The sequence below is a fragment of the Ranitomeya imitator genome, chromosome 4 (genome assembly GCF_032444005.1).
Source record: "Ranitomeya imitator isolate aRanImi1 chromosome 4, aRanImi1.pri, whole genome shotgun sequence".
NCBI lineage: Eukaryota > Metazoa > Chordata > Amphibia > Anura > Dendrobatidae > Ranitomeya > Ranitomeya imitator.
The window spans coordinates 610,501,655-610,519,553 of record NC_091285.1 but is presented as its reverse complement, the minus strand read 5'-3'; the positions used below and the strand labels follow the sequence as shown (position 1 = coordinate 610,519,553).

Genomic DNA, 17,899 nt, shown 5'->3' with positions numbered 1-17,899 from the left:
GCTGTGGGGGTTTAAAGATATATAGGGGGTGTCAGCATACTTAATTCTGCTCAATATTAAGTGATACAATTAATATTAATTAATATTGAGTAGAATTATTTTCATGCTATTGGTTCGGCCTCCACAACAGTCATGGTCTTTCATCTGGCCCCTCGGGAAAATAAATTGCCCACCCCTGATGTAGAGACATGGAGTGAGAAGCCCACAGATTAGTCCGTTCTCTCACTAAATTACCCATCCAGCTCTTCAAACTATTCTCTCTGAAACATCCCAGCATTGCAGAGATAAACTTCCCTGTTTGCAGTCTGAGTGATGCTGCTCGTGGTTTTGGTAGTATGAATCGACTGACAGGTTCCCCTTAAAAACCTGTCAGCCAAACCTTGCAACCGTGGCAGAATCAACTGACCATGTACTGTGTATGAGATCCACCACATTCTCACATGACAACTAATGGAAAGGTTTGCTAAGGCTGCTTTCACATCAGCGATTTTCTCCGTTCGCGGCAGATACTGCAGTTTTTCCGCCTCTGTCGTGTAACATATCACTTACAGGCCGGCAACTCTGCGTTCGGCCTCATTCATTCCCTATGGGACTTGCGGACATGTGCAGCACTTGAGGTGAGACAAAAAAAAACACTGCTAGCAGCATTTTTTTTCCTGTTGCTGCAAGTACCGCATTTGCCGGATCGCAGCAAAACCGCAAGTGCCGCAAGTCCCATAGGGAATGAATGAGGCCAAACACAGTGTTGCCATAAGTGATCCATTACGGATGCGGAAAAACTGCCGGATCCACCGCAAATGTCAAAAATCGCTGATGTGAAAGTAGCCGAAGTCTCTGCCGATAGTGTCTGCATTAGTCATACTCACCAATGGCGGAGGCAGCACGAAAAGTGCCTAGGGCAGCAGAAACTCTAAATACGGCCCTGACCATCTGCATCGTACTACCTCATGTCTTTGGGTTATGGTTCAAATAAACCACTGCTGATTCAGCTCTCTGCGTCCACGCTTGAATCCATCCACCCAGGAGCGATTCTTGGTCCTCTCTGCTCCACTGCAAGGACATGAAGGTAGAACTTCTCAAACCTTCGCCATACTACACACCTTCAATTGCCTTTGGTGGGGGCAGAACACTGCTGCCGCTAATAACAGCGAGAGCAGGCGGCGGCTGATGGGAGCATAGTGTCACTACATTGCGCTCTGCTTTCACCCTTTCTCAGCAGCTGCCAAATTAACGTCTTAGGGAGGCCTTTCTGATATTTGCAGACAGTGCTGCTGACTGCAGTAGCTCGCACAGAAAGGCATTTGAAAAGTGGGATGCTGGTATAAAAGTTATCTAAGTAGAAGTGGTAATTTTGATCCAGCAGTGGATGCACCAAATCCCACACAATTTTTACCTCACTCCCAGGAAAGGGATATATTCAGGGGGTTGTATCTGGGTGTCCTTCTCTTCATAAATTATAACCCATAGGTACACTCACACATTTTGTAGACCTTAATTGCATACCTGACCCTCTTACTGGGCATGTATTGTATGAATTTGAGCCTTCCTTTGAAATACATTAGGGACTTATCCATGCAGATGTCCCTTTGGGGCTTGTACACCTCAGCAAACTTGTTGCTGAAGTGATCAATGACTTTGAAAAGTTGCAGCTAATGAATTCTTTTGAGAACCCTGCTATTAGTAGTGGAAATAAAGAACAAAAACAACAAATTCTGAATGAAAATAGAGAAGCAAGAGAAGCCGACTACAAGCTAAGATGTCCCTATATAAATGCACAGAGCATGAGAGAATTGTCGCTGTTAACACAGGAAGAGAAATATTATGTCATAGGCATCACTGAAAATTGGTGGGATAATACACTTGATTGGAATACAAAACTTGAAGGCTACAAATTCTTTATTTTAAACAGAATTAACAAGAGGGGTGGAGGTGTTGCATTGTATGTTAGAAAAATGCATATCTCCCAGAGATTCAAGCATCAGAGAATGGTAGCTCTGCAGAAACTATTTAGGTAAGTATTCAAGGAGAGAGGAATAGAAAGTACACTATTGTAGGTGTTTACTCTAGGCCACATGCACAGACTGAAAATATGGATAAACTCATTTTACATCAGATGTCTCTGTTCTCAGAAAAACTACGCCATAGTGATCATGTGAGATTTTAACTACCCAGATGTTTATTGGAAACCTCTGTCAGGCAAAAGTAATGGGTCCAAAAAATTCTTATCTTCTCTTGCTGACTTTATCTTTCAAAAAGTAAAAGAGAGAACAAAAGGATCTACAATTTTGGACCTAATTCTTACCAACAGGGCGAAATGGTTGAGGAAGTAAAGGTGGCTGGGAATTTAGGAGGCAGCGATCACGCTATCCTCAAATTTTGAATTACAAGAGAAGGAAGACCAGCGAGGACTCAGACTTTTTATGGCTGTACTTCAGAAAGGTAGATTTGAATGGACTCAGAAAGAGGGTTGGAAAGGTCCAATGGCTAGATGGTCTAAAGTCATAAATGTCTTGTAAAAGACTTGTTAAAAAAGGAAAAAAGAAAGGCATATTAAAAGGAAAGATAGGGGCATATCGAAAAAAGAAAGAAATGCAGGGCAAGCGCTAGAAGAGCTAAAGCAAGTAATGAAGTGAAGATTGAAAGGAAGACCTGTCACAAGTGTATCACATCCTCCTAGGAGATCTGGGGTTAGGTGATCATTACATATTGTGAATCACAAATTTTCCATTTAACCTGTTTTGTTCCTCATATTAACTGGACTTTGTTTATTTTGGCACTGAAGAGTTTTATGACTCTTTGTACTCTGGTTAGAGACATGCAGCTCCATCTCATAGCTGCTATTTACCTGCTCATGTTCTCTCTATAAAATCTGGCTAGACTTTCTCATCCCCACCTTTGAAAGTTTACTTCCTGTCTCACTGGAGTTGGTGTACTGAAGTTGGAGTTCGTAGCTGCTGCTGGAGATTGTTGTATGCTGTTTTTTGGTGTATGCTTTCTCCATTATCCTACAGTATTCCCATTTGGTTTGCACATTCTTATCCTTCCCTTTATTCTTCTCTACTCTTGGTGATTGTTTTTGTATGGAAGTTCCTTTTAGTTATCCCTGTTTGTCTTACGTGTTTATATACTAACATATCTGTTCCAAACTTCCTGGGGGATGGAGACAGGTTAGGACATTAACAGGACCACCTCTCTACCTTCAACAGTACCCCTGGGGCAGGGATAGTTAGGGTCCCAGTTCAAGGACAGTTTGAGGTCCCCCTTCCTTATCGAAAACTGCAAGCATGGCATGACAAGATCAAAAGCAATAAAAAAGGATTTGGGGGGTATCTCAAAAGCAAAAGAAAAAAGTCAAAGATACTATAGAGTTTATACAGGATGAAAAGGGTGAAGTGGTCAAAAATGATGTTGAGCAGGCCAAACTTTTAAATTCCTATTTTGCATTTTTGTTCTCTAAGAAAGCACTTGTAGCATCTACTAATCTTCACAGTGCTACTAAGGAATATAATAATCCACACTATCTATAAACAGAGATATGGTGAGGGAATACTCAGCTAATTTAAATACATTTAAAAATTTGGTCCAGATAAATTGTATCTTCGGGTACTGAAAGAGTTAGCAGATGCAATAGCAGAAGCCAGAATCTTTGAAAAATCCTGTAGAACTGGAGAAGTCCCAGAATATTGAAGACTATTGAAGAAGGGCAAATGTCCCTATCTTCAAAAAAGGAAAGAAGATAGAGCCAGGAAATTACATTTCAGTGAGCCTTACTTCTATACCAGGAAAGATCTTTGAACAAATTATTAAACAGCATGTATGTACTTGGATTGAAATACAGTGATTAACCTGAGCCAGCATGGATTTTTAACAAACTAGTCATGCCAAACTAATCTAATTTAATTCTATGATGGAATCACTGACTGGGTGGATCAGGGAAATGTGGTAGATATAGTAAATCTCGACTTCAGCAAAGCATTTCATAAAGTATGGGATTGACAAAGCTCCGGTTAAGTGGATTCATAACTTGGTCAGTGATCATACTTAAAGAGTGGTAATAAATGGTTGCACATCCAATTGGAAGAGTGTTTCAAGTGGGCTTTGTCCTGGCCCCATTGTTGTTCAACATTTTTATAAATGAACTAAATAAGGGAAGTGCTTTTTCACTTGTGGTGCAGCTCACACTCCCTTGTGCTGAGATCCTAGGTTCCTCTTGCAGAAGCATACAATTTCTGCTGAAAGTCTGGGTATAGACCGAAAATGTTCAACTTGTATATGCAAAATAAAATGAAACTTTTTCTCTCATTACTACCTCTTTGACTGATCAGCGCTCTGCAGCTGCCGGACACATGATAATGAAAAAAGCTGCCAAAGATCGAGCAATCAAGTACTGATCAGTGATCAACTACTTACCAGCATTCAGAGGTAAAAGTGGGTGTGATAGAGTCGGAGAGGATGAAGAAGGGGGGAAAGTGGTGGGAGAGGAATTGCGGTGGATTCGAAAAGATCAGGAACAGCTCAGGAAGGGATCAGGAAAATCTTCTTTCTTCTTCTTCAGCAGCAGGGGGAACCAGAAGTGATGGCTTAGGGTTGAAAAAGTCTGTGTCACCATGAGGGCCAGCACAGAGCACAGAATGACACAGTGACTGAACTGTACAAGTTCGCAGCTAGAATGAGGAACTATGTCACTGTGGGGTCAGATTGCGTCTGTGCACTCTGATTGATACGATCGACATCATCATTGACTGCACTAATCAGAGCTGGCCTTGGTGACGTCGGCGTTGCTAGGCTTCAGCCTATGATCAGTGCTCTCACAGCACCGATCATAGGCTGGACATCAGACATCAGATTTTCAGGCAATCTGATTGCCTGAAATACTGAAAACGCTGTGATTGGCTGTTCAGAGTTGAATAGCCAATCACAACAATTGTAGTTGCAGGGGGTGGTGCCACACCCCGGGATGACGACTCCATGTGCACTGCTACAAGACTGAGCAGACACATGGATGCGATCATCTCATGATGTACCCAGTACACGTAAGGTCGGTAAGTACTTGCCGACCAAGATCTACTGGGTACATCTAAGGTCATGAAGGGGTTAATCAGGGTTTATGTGTTTACACCGAGCTTTAATATGCATTTAAAAATAATTTGAAAGAATATAAAAGTACAAAAAAAGTGTTAGGATACAGGACAGTGATGGCGATATTTGCATGCGTCACTCCAGCATCCAGGCATGTAATGATCATGGTTGCAGAGGATGTGATGGGACCCAGGCAGGAGGGATGCCCGCCGATGCCAATTTCATAATGATGTGTGTCTGAGGACACACAATCAGGTGAACTGTATTGCTGTGCATAGATCCACCAGTTCCCTATGCTGCAATACACATCACTGGCCAATCAGAGGCCAACACCAGATGTCGTCTTGCCAGTGACGCGTGCCATATGGCAGTGACGTAATGCGCTGCCCATACCGGCACACCGAAGTCTGCGGCCAGATTCTGCGCCGGCTACAGAAGAAGACACTGCATGGTGTGAGAGCAGAGAATGGAAGGCGCTCAGATGGGGACATTATACCAAAATGGGAACATTTTGCCAAGATGGGAAACATTATACCATGATGGGGCATTATATCAAGATGGGGACATTATACCGGAATGGGAAAAAAAACTCAGTATTCAGGTTAAATTGCATTGTTGGCACTTTGCGATAAGTACAGAAAGTGGGTTTTGGGTTTGGCACTTGGTTTTTAAAATGTTCACCATCAGTTATATAGGACTTATTGTAGTAATAATTTGAAATCAATTGCTAACATATATCCACAGATACAACCTTACAAAATGTAAAATTCTCTTTCCAGTTTTGGAAAAATCCTTAAAAAAGGACAATTTTTTTTTTGCCTTTGGAAGAAGTAAAGCATGGAAGCGTTGGTGGAAATGTCCCCTGCCCTGCAAATTAACCTGTCAACTTTCCCTTAACCACAAGATGAATAATGCATAGCCTTTAATCCCTCTCACTTCCATTTAGGCGGATGTTAGATCCATTTTAGCACACACATAACACAATCCTTCCCTCCTCATATGGAAGAGATCTGCCCACTCCTCCCAACCCCCTCGCTGTGAACACTGAGTCCTCAGTACCAGCCTTGGGGACAGTCATACATACAGAAGAGATCTGCCTCTCCTCTCCTTGTAGCTAAGGTAAAGTCACTAAGCCTTTCCTTAAAACCTCTTCGTAAGAAGGTGCATTGAAGCTTTTTCGCATTGATTCCTTTAGATTGCTTTTTTACAGCAAGCGAGACCAGGAAACCATTTCAGCACCCTCTATAAACCCAGCACATGGCGAAATATACTGCATCTGTTCCCCTACCTAATGCAGTGTTATTATAGGAAGAGCTCAGCAGTTGAACAGCATGATTCAGACTCCTGATTCATTTATTAGGTGGATGTATTGTGTGCTTGTTTTGTGTGTCATTGCAACGAGGTTTCTCGATGCGCTTTATTTTATACCATTGACCATTTTGGAATGAGGCATAAAGAAGGGATCTGTCTCTGCTTGCTTCGGAAGGATTAGGCTATTAATGGGAGCATCGTTAGGCCTGACGGGTAAGAAAACACTGTTATGCATGTGGTTTATATGTTTTAGGGCTGTCATTTGTCATCTGCGTTTTAGATGAGACTGGAGGTGGAACTATTGCGTTACCCCAATTCATAGAAGAAACAAAAATGTCGGGAGTCCTAAAGTGTGTGTGTCTATCAGGATACGAATTTGCGTTGCAATGCTAAAATTCATATGTACATTGTCAGGGATGTAGTTTGGGGTGTAGGGTGCTATGGGTGCTAGACGCCAGGTTGTCAACAATATACTCTGTCCAGGATAAGGTGTTTAGATACAAGGTAGGGCATCAGAGGAAGCTTTGTTCTGCAATGGCTGCATCCTCAGATGTGGATGTGATGTCCTTAATGGCTTGGCTTTGCTGCTTTACATTGGCATAGGTACGGTGATGATGACTGCACCTGTCATTCATGGAGGGTTAATTTGCATCAGTGTTTCCAGGTAAATACAATGTGTTTATATTCCATTGAGTATCCATCTGGCAAAGGCGGAGGACATAAGATGACATCCTACAGCCTCGGGTGTACGGTATTCCTTGATTTCCATAATGTCAGGAAAATAAATGGTTTAATGATATATGTAATGTCATTAACAACAAATTAAACCATTTTTAATCTGGACTTATTGTGCTCTAGCTGTGATGCATCTAGACATCATTACGCAGCCTAGTGAAATGCTCGGTATTTCCTGAGTAACCTAATTCAGACTGGATTTATAATTTATGTAACAGGAAAACTGGTGTATAACTTAATGTCAGTGTGTGTTATGTTATTGGCATTTTCATGGATTAGTAAACCTTCACTAATGGATTCCATCTTTCAGAATTTAGAGATAAAAGATCGTTGTTGTTGTCATGTAATAATATGAGGCCTTTAAGTTGTTGTTATATATTGAACAAGATTTTATTTGTTGCCCACAGCAACCAATCAGAGATAGCCTTTAATTTCTTAAACTGCTCAGTTTAAATGTAAGCTGTGATGTAATTGGCCAATAGGGGCAACAAAGACAGTTTCATAGTTAGGCTCGCCATATTCTTGAGAACTGTCGGCCGACCAATTGTTCGGCAGACGGCTATCTCTCCCAACTCCCCCATACACATGAGCCCTCACATTCATGAGATTTCCACAAGGGGAATGCTGCTAAAATACTGTCTTTCCAGCGACTTATACACAGAAACCAAAATGATTGTATGTTAAAACTATAATGAAACTGTCTAATCCTTCTCTCCACCATCCTCATCTCAGAGGAGATCTGGGAGGCCATCATACACATCAAAGAAAAGGCAGTTCCCCGTGGGTTTGGCCCACTTTTGTCTAACGTTTATGAAGCCTTTAGTCCATTTTGATAAATGAGGCCCCAAATTTTTCACAGTTATCCTGACTACAGAAGGGTTTTAGATTTTACATGCCTAGGGCATTTATGCCTTAGGGTTCATTTACATAACCAAACAAAGTGCTTGAAGAGGGCAATTTATGAAATCAAAAATGTATCAAGTCAATCAGTGGTCATTTAATTCTGTATACATGTTTTAACTATTGGGAGTGTTTCACACAGTCATTGAAATCTTTAACAATATTATCGGCAACGCATTTTCTGTTTAAGAGAGAGGATATACTGCTGGCCAACGAGGACTTTTTGTTCGGCATAAAAGGGTAATCATCGATAATCAATCGAATAATCGTTAATCATTTGGTTGACTCTATTTGAATGAGCAATGAACAGGTACAATTGTTCCTACAAATGATCATGTGAGCATTGAAACATTCCCTTTAGGTCAGGGTTTCTTATTTCTAGTCCTCAGGTACGCCCAATAATACTATATGACTTGGGCTTTGTGGTAGATGCTAAATTGGGAGCAATTTTGGTTTAAAATATTGTTCTAGGGTAATAAAGTCATACTCGATGCTCTGTATACCTTATTTTGTCCATCTGTGCTGAGAAAAGTCTAGTTGAATGATAGCAGTTTTCTTAGTCTTGTGTCACATTTACACATTCAGTATTTGGTCAGTATTTTACATCAGTATTTGTAAGCAAAAACCAGGAGTGGGTGAGAAATATAGAAGTGGTGATGTGTTTCTATTAAAGTTTTCCTCTGATGTTTTCCTTCTGATTTTGGCTAACAAATACTGAGGTAAAATACTGACCAATACTGAATGTGTGCACGTGGCCTTAAAGTCACAAAATTGCACTTTAAAATGGTGCAAGAGCAGTTGCAACATTGTGTACCATATGTTTCGGACTATAAGATGCACTGGACCATAAGACGCACCTGGGTTTCAGAGGAGGAAATTAGGAAAAAAATTGAAGCAAAAAATGTGGTCAATTCTGTACTTAATATCCCCTATCCTGGTATATATGGTCCCCTCATCCCCATCCTGATACACATGGCCCCCTCATCCCTACCCTGGTATGCATGTCCCCCTCATCCCTTTCCTGGTATGCATGGCCCCCTCATTCCCATCCTGATACACATGGCCCCCTCATTCCTTCCCTGGTATGCATGGCCCACTCATCCCTATCTTGGTATGCATGGATCCCTCATCCCTTTCCTGGTGTGCATGGCCCCCTCATCTCTATCCTGGTGTGCATAGCCCCCTCATCCCTATCCTGGTGTGCATGGCCCCATCATCCCTATCCTGGCAGGAATGAACACCCTCATCCCTATCCTAGTATGCATGGCCACATCCCTATCCTGATATGCAGGTCCCCCATCTTGTCCTAGTATGCATGGACCCATCACTATCCTGGTATGCAGGGCCCCCATCTTGTCCTAGTATGCATGGCCCCATCCCTATCCTGGTAAGCAGGGCTCCCATTTCATCCTAGTATGCATAGCCCCTCCCTATCCTTGCATGCAGGACCCCCATCTGGTCCTGGTATGCATGGCCTCCATTCTTATCCTCATATGCAGGGCCCCCATCTCCTTCTAGTATGCATGGCCCCATCCATGTCCTGGTATGCAGGGCCCCATCTCCTCCTAGTATGCATGGCCCCATTCCTTATGATATTATTGGCTTCCATCCCGGTCCTGGTATGCATGGCCTCTTAGATATAATTGGCCCCCACCCCCATCCTGGTATGTATGGCCCCATCAGAAAACATTAAAAAAACATTACACTTACCCTCCCGGTGCTCCCTCACAGCATCTTGTTCCGGTGCCAGCAGCTGCTTGATGCTTGTAAGCAGCGCATGGCAGGGATGTCATGCACTGCTCACAAGCAATGCACAGCTACCAGAATACTCACCATTTCCCACTGTGGGACTGTGTGCGTACAGAGCAGTGAGTATTCCTTGCTCTTCAGTAGAGCGCACAGTGTCAGCCGGAGCCTTCCAGTAGCTGCCGGCGGTCACATGTGCCACTACTTAAGAGAAATTAATATTCACCTCTCTGGGGATGGAGAGAGGTGAATATTCATTTCTTTTAAGTAGCGGCATAAGCGTACGAGGGCAGCAGCAGGTAGCCAGCGCATGAAAATGTGCTCGCTACTGGAAAGCAATGAATACTCACTGCTCTCTGTGCGCACAGTCCCGGCGTGCAGCGCAGTGAGTGTTCTGGCAGCTGCCCTTTGGCTTGCAAGCAGCACATGACTTTCCTGCCATGTGCTGATTACAAGCATAAAGCAGCTGCTGGCATCAGAGCAGGATGCTGTGAGGGAGCGTCGGGAAGGTAAGTATAATGTTTTGGGTTTTTTTATGCTTTCTGATGGGCCCATGCATACCAGGATGGGGGTGGGTGGTGCCCATTCATAAGGATGGGGCCATGCATACCAGGACCGGGGTTGGGGGCCAATTCTACCAATACGCTATTAAAGAGAAATGAATATTCATTTACCTCCACGCCCATGTGGAATGCAGTGAATATTCATTTCTCTTTAGCAGTGGGCACAGGGGTTATCCGCAGCTGCTGGCTCCAGCCTCCTGTGACCCGCTGATCCACCGATGACACTTCCCCACCACAGCCAGTGCAGTACATCCGGACTATACGAGGCACCACCCATTTTCTTCCACATTTTTGGAGGAAAAAAGTGCGTTTTATAGTCCGAAAAATACAGTAACTTTATATTGTATATTTTATCCCCATACTGCTTCTCTGTACTAGATGGCGAGATGTAAAAAACACATTAGGGACATCTTGTTCATGAATTCTTCCCCTGTGTAGAGCAGCACTGTAATTCCATTATGTATGACTTCTGCACATAGCAGACTACTTTTCCATTGTTCTTTGTTATACCATCCAATTAAGGACCCAAAAATGAGTCTGAAATTACATTATTGTGGCAATACTTTCCCCATCGAGTCTAAACATATAATGTAAGCCCTCACATATTTATTCCAAAGTTCCATTTCACTTTCCAACTTACGGTACGTCTCCTCCATTAGGGGAGCAAAATACTCACTTCTTCCATTCTCCATCTACCTTAGATTCATAATCTGTGATATTCACATTCTCTTCTCTGGAGTCAATGTATTATAGTGGTTGCACCATCCCATTATTTTTATTAACCCACGTAATGAAAATGCATAAACAGTATCTCAAGCCATGGCGACTTGAAGGATGAACGATCTGTAGGAATATCGATTTTGTGTACATAAGCCTAGATAGGTCCACCAGAGTCTTTATAGTATCAAGCCATTGAATTGCTGGTCTTCCTTTTCGGCTTGATCCTTCTATTCTTCCGACCATAATGTCCTTCTTCAGTGATTGTTCTCTCTATTTTAAGTGTCACCTGTTGCTATATCACATAATGGATCTCTGAAGATATGTGCACAGGGAGTTTTTTTGTGGATCTTGAAGCAGATTCACTTCAAAATGACCATAAAAAATCTAGGTGAACTAACCCTTAAGATTGAATCTACAGAAAAAAAACGTTTGGTATTCCATGTGTTGAGTACTACCTTACACATGCATTAAATACCAAGTAATGAGGTATCTATTTTGCATCTGACCAAATTATTGTAGTTTTTGTTGTAGTACGTGCTTTTCTCGTTTACAATTAGAATACATTGGTCAATCGATCTATATAGGGTCCAATTTTTGAGGGGAAAACGAGAAAATAATAAGTGAATCCATGTTCTCATTGTATTCTGTCAAACAGAGGTTTATGTAACTGGGTCATTTTAGTCCAAACTACTGAGGTTCTGTAATGATTATCAATAACTGAGAATGATGTCCCTCTCTGAGGTGCCTGCTCTGAAGGCAATTAGTTGTATCGAACTCGGGCTGTGGCCATGATGACGTTCTCTTTTTCAGCTTGTTTGTGTAAATGGAGCAGACTGAAGACGAGGCAGCAGATGGCTAGGCCTGTGGTTGCTATGGAGCTGCCTCTTATGGAAAGCTCTTTAGCTAGGAACACTTGCAGTGAGGAGGAGAAAGGCCTTTTTACAATGTCGGGAAGCCACATTACCTCATCTATACATTCGTCTGATAGTTTTACATTATCGTCCACATTGTAGTCAGCATTGAATAAAGTTGAGATAAATAGAAAAAAAAGGATAAAAACAAATCGAGATACATTAAAGGGGCTCCACAAAGAGCCAAAATGGGAAGTAATCTTGAATGAACCTTAAAATGGTAAGACATCATCCTAAGGCCTCATTCAGTGATTTTTTCAGTTTTTTGGATCATCAGTGTTCGGTAAGTGGGTCAGTTTTTACAGTCTAGGCTTCACTAGTTCTTCTCATACAGAAAAAAAAGATGGAGGTTTCAAACAGCTTCAAACAGTGTGTGACAAACTGGCAGCACACAGATGGCATTTGACTGCTGACCAATTTATTTTTCACTCAGCTATCGACTTGCATTGACGAGTTTTGGATCCATGATTCAGATCAAAATTGGACAGATCGTCACATAAAAATACATGGATGTGTGAATAGCCCCATGTACTATAATCGGTACAAGTTCTGTCCATGAAAACCAAAGGTAGAATTCATACAACTGATATCTGAATAAGCTCAAAGGTATCATTCAGAAGTCCATGTTCTAACCCTGATTGATACAGATAGAACATATACCCACATGGTCTATTGTGCAGTTCACATGTCCATGTTTTTCTGCACATCGTGTGTCTGCAAAAAATCACAGTTACATGATCTGAGGCACCCTAAGGCCGGAATCACACATGCGAGAATCACGGCCGAGTCTCGCATTTTAATACCCGACACTCAGGAGCGGAGCGTGTGGCTGCATAGCAATACATGCAGCCGCACGCTCTGCTCCCGAGTGTCGGGTGCAGTGCTGGGTATTAATATGCGAGACTGGCCGTGTTTCTTGCATGTGGGATCCCGGCCTTACACGTCAATGGGTCTATGAAAATCTCAGGTGTCTATGTGCTGTCCATTTTTAGCATTCTAATGAGTAGGAGAAACCTTGATACTTTTCTTTTTTTATCTTTTTTTTTGGCATTTAAGTAAATCACCAATGGAACACTAATGGTAAAAATAGGGATACTGACCAACTACTGATGAAAATCTGATCCAAAATGATGAAAAAAAAAAAGGTCATCTTTTATGTGTACAAAAAAAATGGAATTCTGAGTGAGGGCTAAGGAAAAGTATAACAACAGAGCAGTGAAATGAGAAAAGGCGTATTTACACTGGTCGACCACTGGAGTTAAATGATTGCCAGTAGGCAACATGTTTATCAGTTGGCAGTCATTTAAAAGTCTGTTTCAAGAGGCCAACTGCGCTTCTGTCGCACACAGGCAAATAGGCTTCCAATGTTTTTTTTAGCCCTGGTCCTGTTTAAACAGGATGATGTGCTGCCAAGAACGATGATTTTTTTCAGGCAATCCAAGAGATCATTTCACCTGATGAACCATTGTTTTCCTCTTTCATCGAGTGATTCGCAGCCTGTTTACACAGCACAATTATTGGGAACCAAGCCTTGTTAGGAATCATTGTTTTCAATAATCTTGTAATGTAAATGTACCTTGAGATTGGGTCATCCACCATCTCCCTACGATGGAAGGTTAAACACTATCTTGAAAGCAATTTAGACATCCATAATAATGCCATTTTTTATGGTCCATATTATGGCTGCAATGCCTCAACTTGCCACACTGTTATTGGATGATATTTAAGGCCCCAATATGCATTAGATAAAAGTCGACCAAACTCTGATTTCGATGAGATAGGCTGACCATCCAATATGTACGGGCCTCCCGATGATGTTAGGATTCAAAGATCTGGCATGTTAAATTTCTACAGCCGATCCTTTTGCTTGTGACAGAAATAATAGTAATCTTTATTTATATAGCACCAACATATTCCGCAGCACTTTACAGTTTAACAGTTTCAAATAAAACAGTCATAAGTAACAGCGTTAACAATCCAATAATTAAAGCAAAATAGGACAACCCTGCTCGTGAGAGCTTGCAATCTACAATAAGGTGGGGAGATACAAAGTACAGGTGTGTATTTACAATGATGGTCCAGCCGTCTTGAGGGAGTGGGGGATAGACAGAGATAGTAAATGGGCTACACACACACACACTTACACATAAAATGACTTTGATTAGGGAACGTGATAGGCCGCTCTGAACAAATGTGTTTTGAAGGAACGCCTAAAACTGTGTAAGTTGTGGATGGTCCTAATATTTTGGGGTAGAGCATTCCAGGGGATTGGCGCAGTGCGGGAGAAGTCTTGGAGTCGGGAGTGGGAGGTATGGATTAGTGCAGAGGTTAGTCAAAAGTCGTTTGCAGAGCGCAGCGATCGTCTAGGCCAATAAACAGAAATGAGGGAGCAAATGTAAGGTGGTGCCGCACTGTGGAGAGCTTTGTGGGTGAGAACAAGTACTTTGAATTGAATCCTGTAGTGAATGGGCAGCCAGTGTAATGACTAGTGAAGAGCGAACACGTCTGAGTACCAATTAGCCAGATGGACGACGTTGGCTGCTGCATTAAGGATAGACTGGAGAGGGGAAAGTTGAGTAAGGGGGAAGCCAGTTAATAATAATAATAATAATTTTTATTTATATAGCGCCAACATATTCCGCAGCACTTTGCAATTAAGCGGGGACATGTACAGACAATAAATGCAGTACAAGTTAAGACAGTTTAAACAGTGACATTAGGGGTGAGGTCCCTGCTCGCAAGCTTACAATCTACAAGGATAGTGTGTTACAGTAGTCCAGGCGGGAGGAGATCAAGGTAACAGTGAGGGTTTTTGTTGTTTCCATGGTGAGAAAAGGGCAGATTCTAGAGATGTTCTTTAGGTGTAAGTGGCAAGAGTGGGCAAGGGATTGAATATGGGAGGTGAAGGAGAGATTGGTGACATACGTAACACCCAGACAGTGCGCCGGCTGCCGGGGTGTTATTATGGTGCCACCCACGGAGAGAGCAAATAAGCTGACAGTGGCTCTTTTATAAAGAATATACAGTCGCATGTAAAAATTTGGGCACCCCTGGTCAAAATTACTGTTATTGTGAACAGTTAAGCAAGTTGAGGATGAAATGATCCCAAAAAGGCCTAAAAGTTGGGCACCCTTGGGAATTTGTATGCCAACATAATTTTGACCAAAGTTTCAGACCTTAATTAGCCTGTTAAGGTCATGGCTTGTTCACTACAATCGTTCAGAAAGGCTAAGCGATTCAAATTTACCAGCTTTATAAAAACCTAGACTCCTCTAACCTTGCACAAAAAACAACAGCCATAGGTTCTTCTAAACAGAGGCCTAGCACTCTAAAAATGAAAATGGTGGAGGCCCACAAAGCAGGAGAGGGATAGATGAAGATAGTACAGCGTTTTCAAGTTGCCCTTTTCTCAGTACATAATGTTATTAAGAAATGGCAGTTTACATGACCAGTGAAGGTAAAGTTAAGGTCTGGAAGACAAAACAAAATTTCAGCTAGAGCTGCTCATAGGATTGCTAGAGAGGCTAATCAGAACCCGGCTTGACTGCAAAAGACCTTCAGAAAGATTTAGCAGACTCTGGAGTTGTGGTACAGTGTTATGCTGATCAGATACACCAGCACCAATATGGCCTTCATGGAAGAGTCATCAAAAGAAAACATCTCCTGCATCCTCACCATAAAATTCAGTGACAAAAGTATGCATGGGGGGTCTTTTTTCCAAAATAGTGTTACTTTTGGGCAGTTTACACTGTTTAGGCACATGAAAGGCTTTACAATCGCGACTTGACATCCACTAATTATTTCAGTAAATTTTACATTCAAAAAGTCAAATGGTGTTCCTTCCCTTCTGAACCCTGCTGTGTGCCCAAACAGTAGTTTTCCCACACATATGGGGTATCAGCATACTCAGGAGAAATTATACAACATATTGTATGGTACAATTTATCCTGTTACCCTTGTGAAAATGCAAAATTTGGGGGCTAAAAAACATTTTTGTGGGAAAAAATCATCATAAATTTATGTGAAGCACCTGGGGGTTCAAGGTGCACACCACACATCTAGATAAGTTCCTTCAGTGGTTTAGTTTCCAAAATGGTGACGCTTGTGATCATTTTCCACTGTTTAGGCTTATCAGAGGATCTCCAAACGCAACATGGCGCCCACTATTCCAGCAAATCTTACATTCAAAAAGTTAAATGGCGGTCCTTCCCATTCGAGTTTTGCCTCGTGCCCAAACAGTAGTTAACTGCCACATATTGGATATCAGCATGCTCAGTAGAGATTGCACAACAAATGTTTGGGTCCATTTTTCCCTGATACCTTTGCGAAAATAAAAAAATGGGGTCTAAAGTCAAACTTTTGTGAAAAAAGTAAAATGTTCATTTTTTCCTTCCACATTCCATTAATTCCTGTGAAGCACTGGAAGGGTAAACTTCTTGAATGTGGCTTTGAACACCTTGAGGGGTGCAGTTTTTAAATTGGTGTCAATTTTGGATATTTTCTGTCAAATAGGCCCCTCAAAGTCACTTCAAATGTGATGTGGTCCCTAAAAAAAATAGTTTTGTAAATTTTGTTGGAAAAATGAGAAATCGGTGGTTAATTTTAACCCATATAACTTCCTAACAAAAAAAAAATATGTTTCAATAAATGTGCTGATGTAATATAGACATGTGGGAAATGTTATTTTTTAACTACTTCGTGTGACAAACCTCTCTGCTTTAAGGGCATAAAAATTGAAAATTTGCAAATTGCTATTTTACGACTATCATGAAATACACTATGTCACAAAAAATGGTCTAAGAATCAGTGTGATCCGTTGAAGCATTGCAAAGTTATTATTACATAAAGTGACACTGGTCAGAATTCTTAAAATTGGCCTGGTCATGAAGGTTAAAACAGACTTGGAGGATGAAGAGGTTAAAAAAGAACTCTTTGGCCACAATGTTCAAAGGTATGTGTGGAGAAAAAAGGCACAGAATTTCAGGAAAAGAACATCTAACCAACATTAACCAAGGGGATGGATCAATCACGCTTTGGGGTTGTGTTGCAGCTTACCCTATTTCTCGGGTAGAGGGAAAAATGAATTCAATTAAATTTCAACAAATTCTTGATGCAAACATAACACCATCTGTAAAAAAGCTGAAGTTGAAAAGAGGATGACTTTTACAAATGGTTAATGATCCTAAGCACCCTGCAAAATCCACAATAGATGACCTCAAAAAGCGCAGCTGAAGATTTTACAATGGCCCTCACAGTCCCCTGATCTGAAAATTATTAAAAATCTGTGGCTAGACCTCAAAATAGCAGTGCATGCAAGACGACACAGGAATCTCACAGAACTGAAAGAATGGATGAATATCCATCAAACAAGAATTGAAAGACTCTTGGCTGGCTACAAAAAGTGTTTACAACCTGTGATACTTTCAAAAGAGGGTCCTACTAGGTACTAACCTTGACTGCCCCCTGACGAAGCTGACGCGAAACGCGCGTTGGGGCCACTGCGTGGAGCATCCTAACTGCCAGCATCTGGGTAAGGTTTATCTGGGCACTTTTGCATGTAGGTATGAATATACTCTTACTAGTAGTCCTCTGAGCCTATGCGCACGGCTCAGTGTATTTGGAAATAACAATTGTCATTACGTATTTTGGATACTTTATAGTGCCTTGATCCTAGCCCAGTTTTGATTTGCACTAAGCACTTTAGGAAAGGATTTTTTGGCATTGGGTATATCCACGCAGTGTCTTTCCATCTTTTTGCTACCACCATCCCTCTTTTTGTTTTAGGTTTATATGTATTGTTGAAACTTGTTGTATCAATATTAGAATTTTGTGGTTGATAACTAATAAAAATTTGATTATTTATGGACAGTAACTCCGTTTCCTCATGATTATTTCTGTATTGTGGAGTGTCCAGCCTATAACTGTGGCTCTCTT

The 17,899-nt window shown here is 41.5% G+C and overlaps 1 protein-coding gene across 2 annotated transcripts in view; it reads left to right on the top strand.

Annotated features, from left to right (window-relative positions):
* Positions 1-6,110: 6,110 nt before the first annotated feature.
* Positions 6,111-17,899, top strand: part of PRNP (prion protein (Kanno blood group)) — a 37,652-nt gene continuing 25,863 nt past the window's right edge. Inside the window, exon 1 of one of the 2 annotated variants that reach the window (XM_069766590.1) lies at positions 6,111-6,198. The gene's annotated coding sequence lies outside the window, so the exon portion shown is untranslated. Of the gene's footprint in view, positions 6,199-6,488; positions 6,604-17,899 lie in introns of those variants that run through there. The other variant, XM_069766591.1, reaches the window with a different exon arrangement.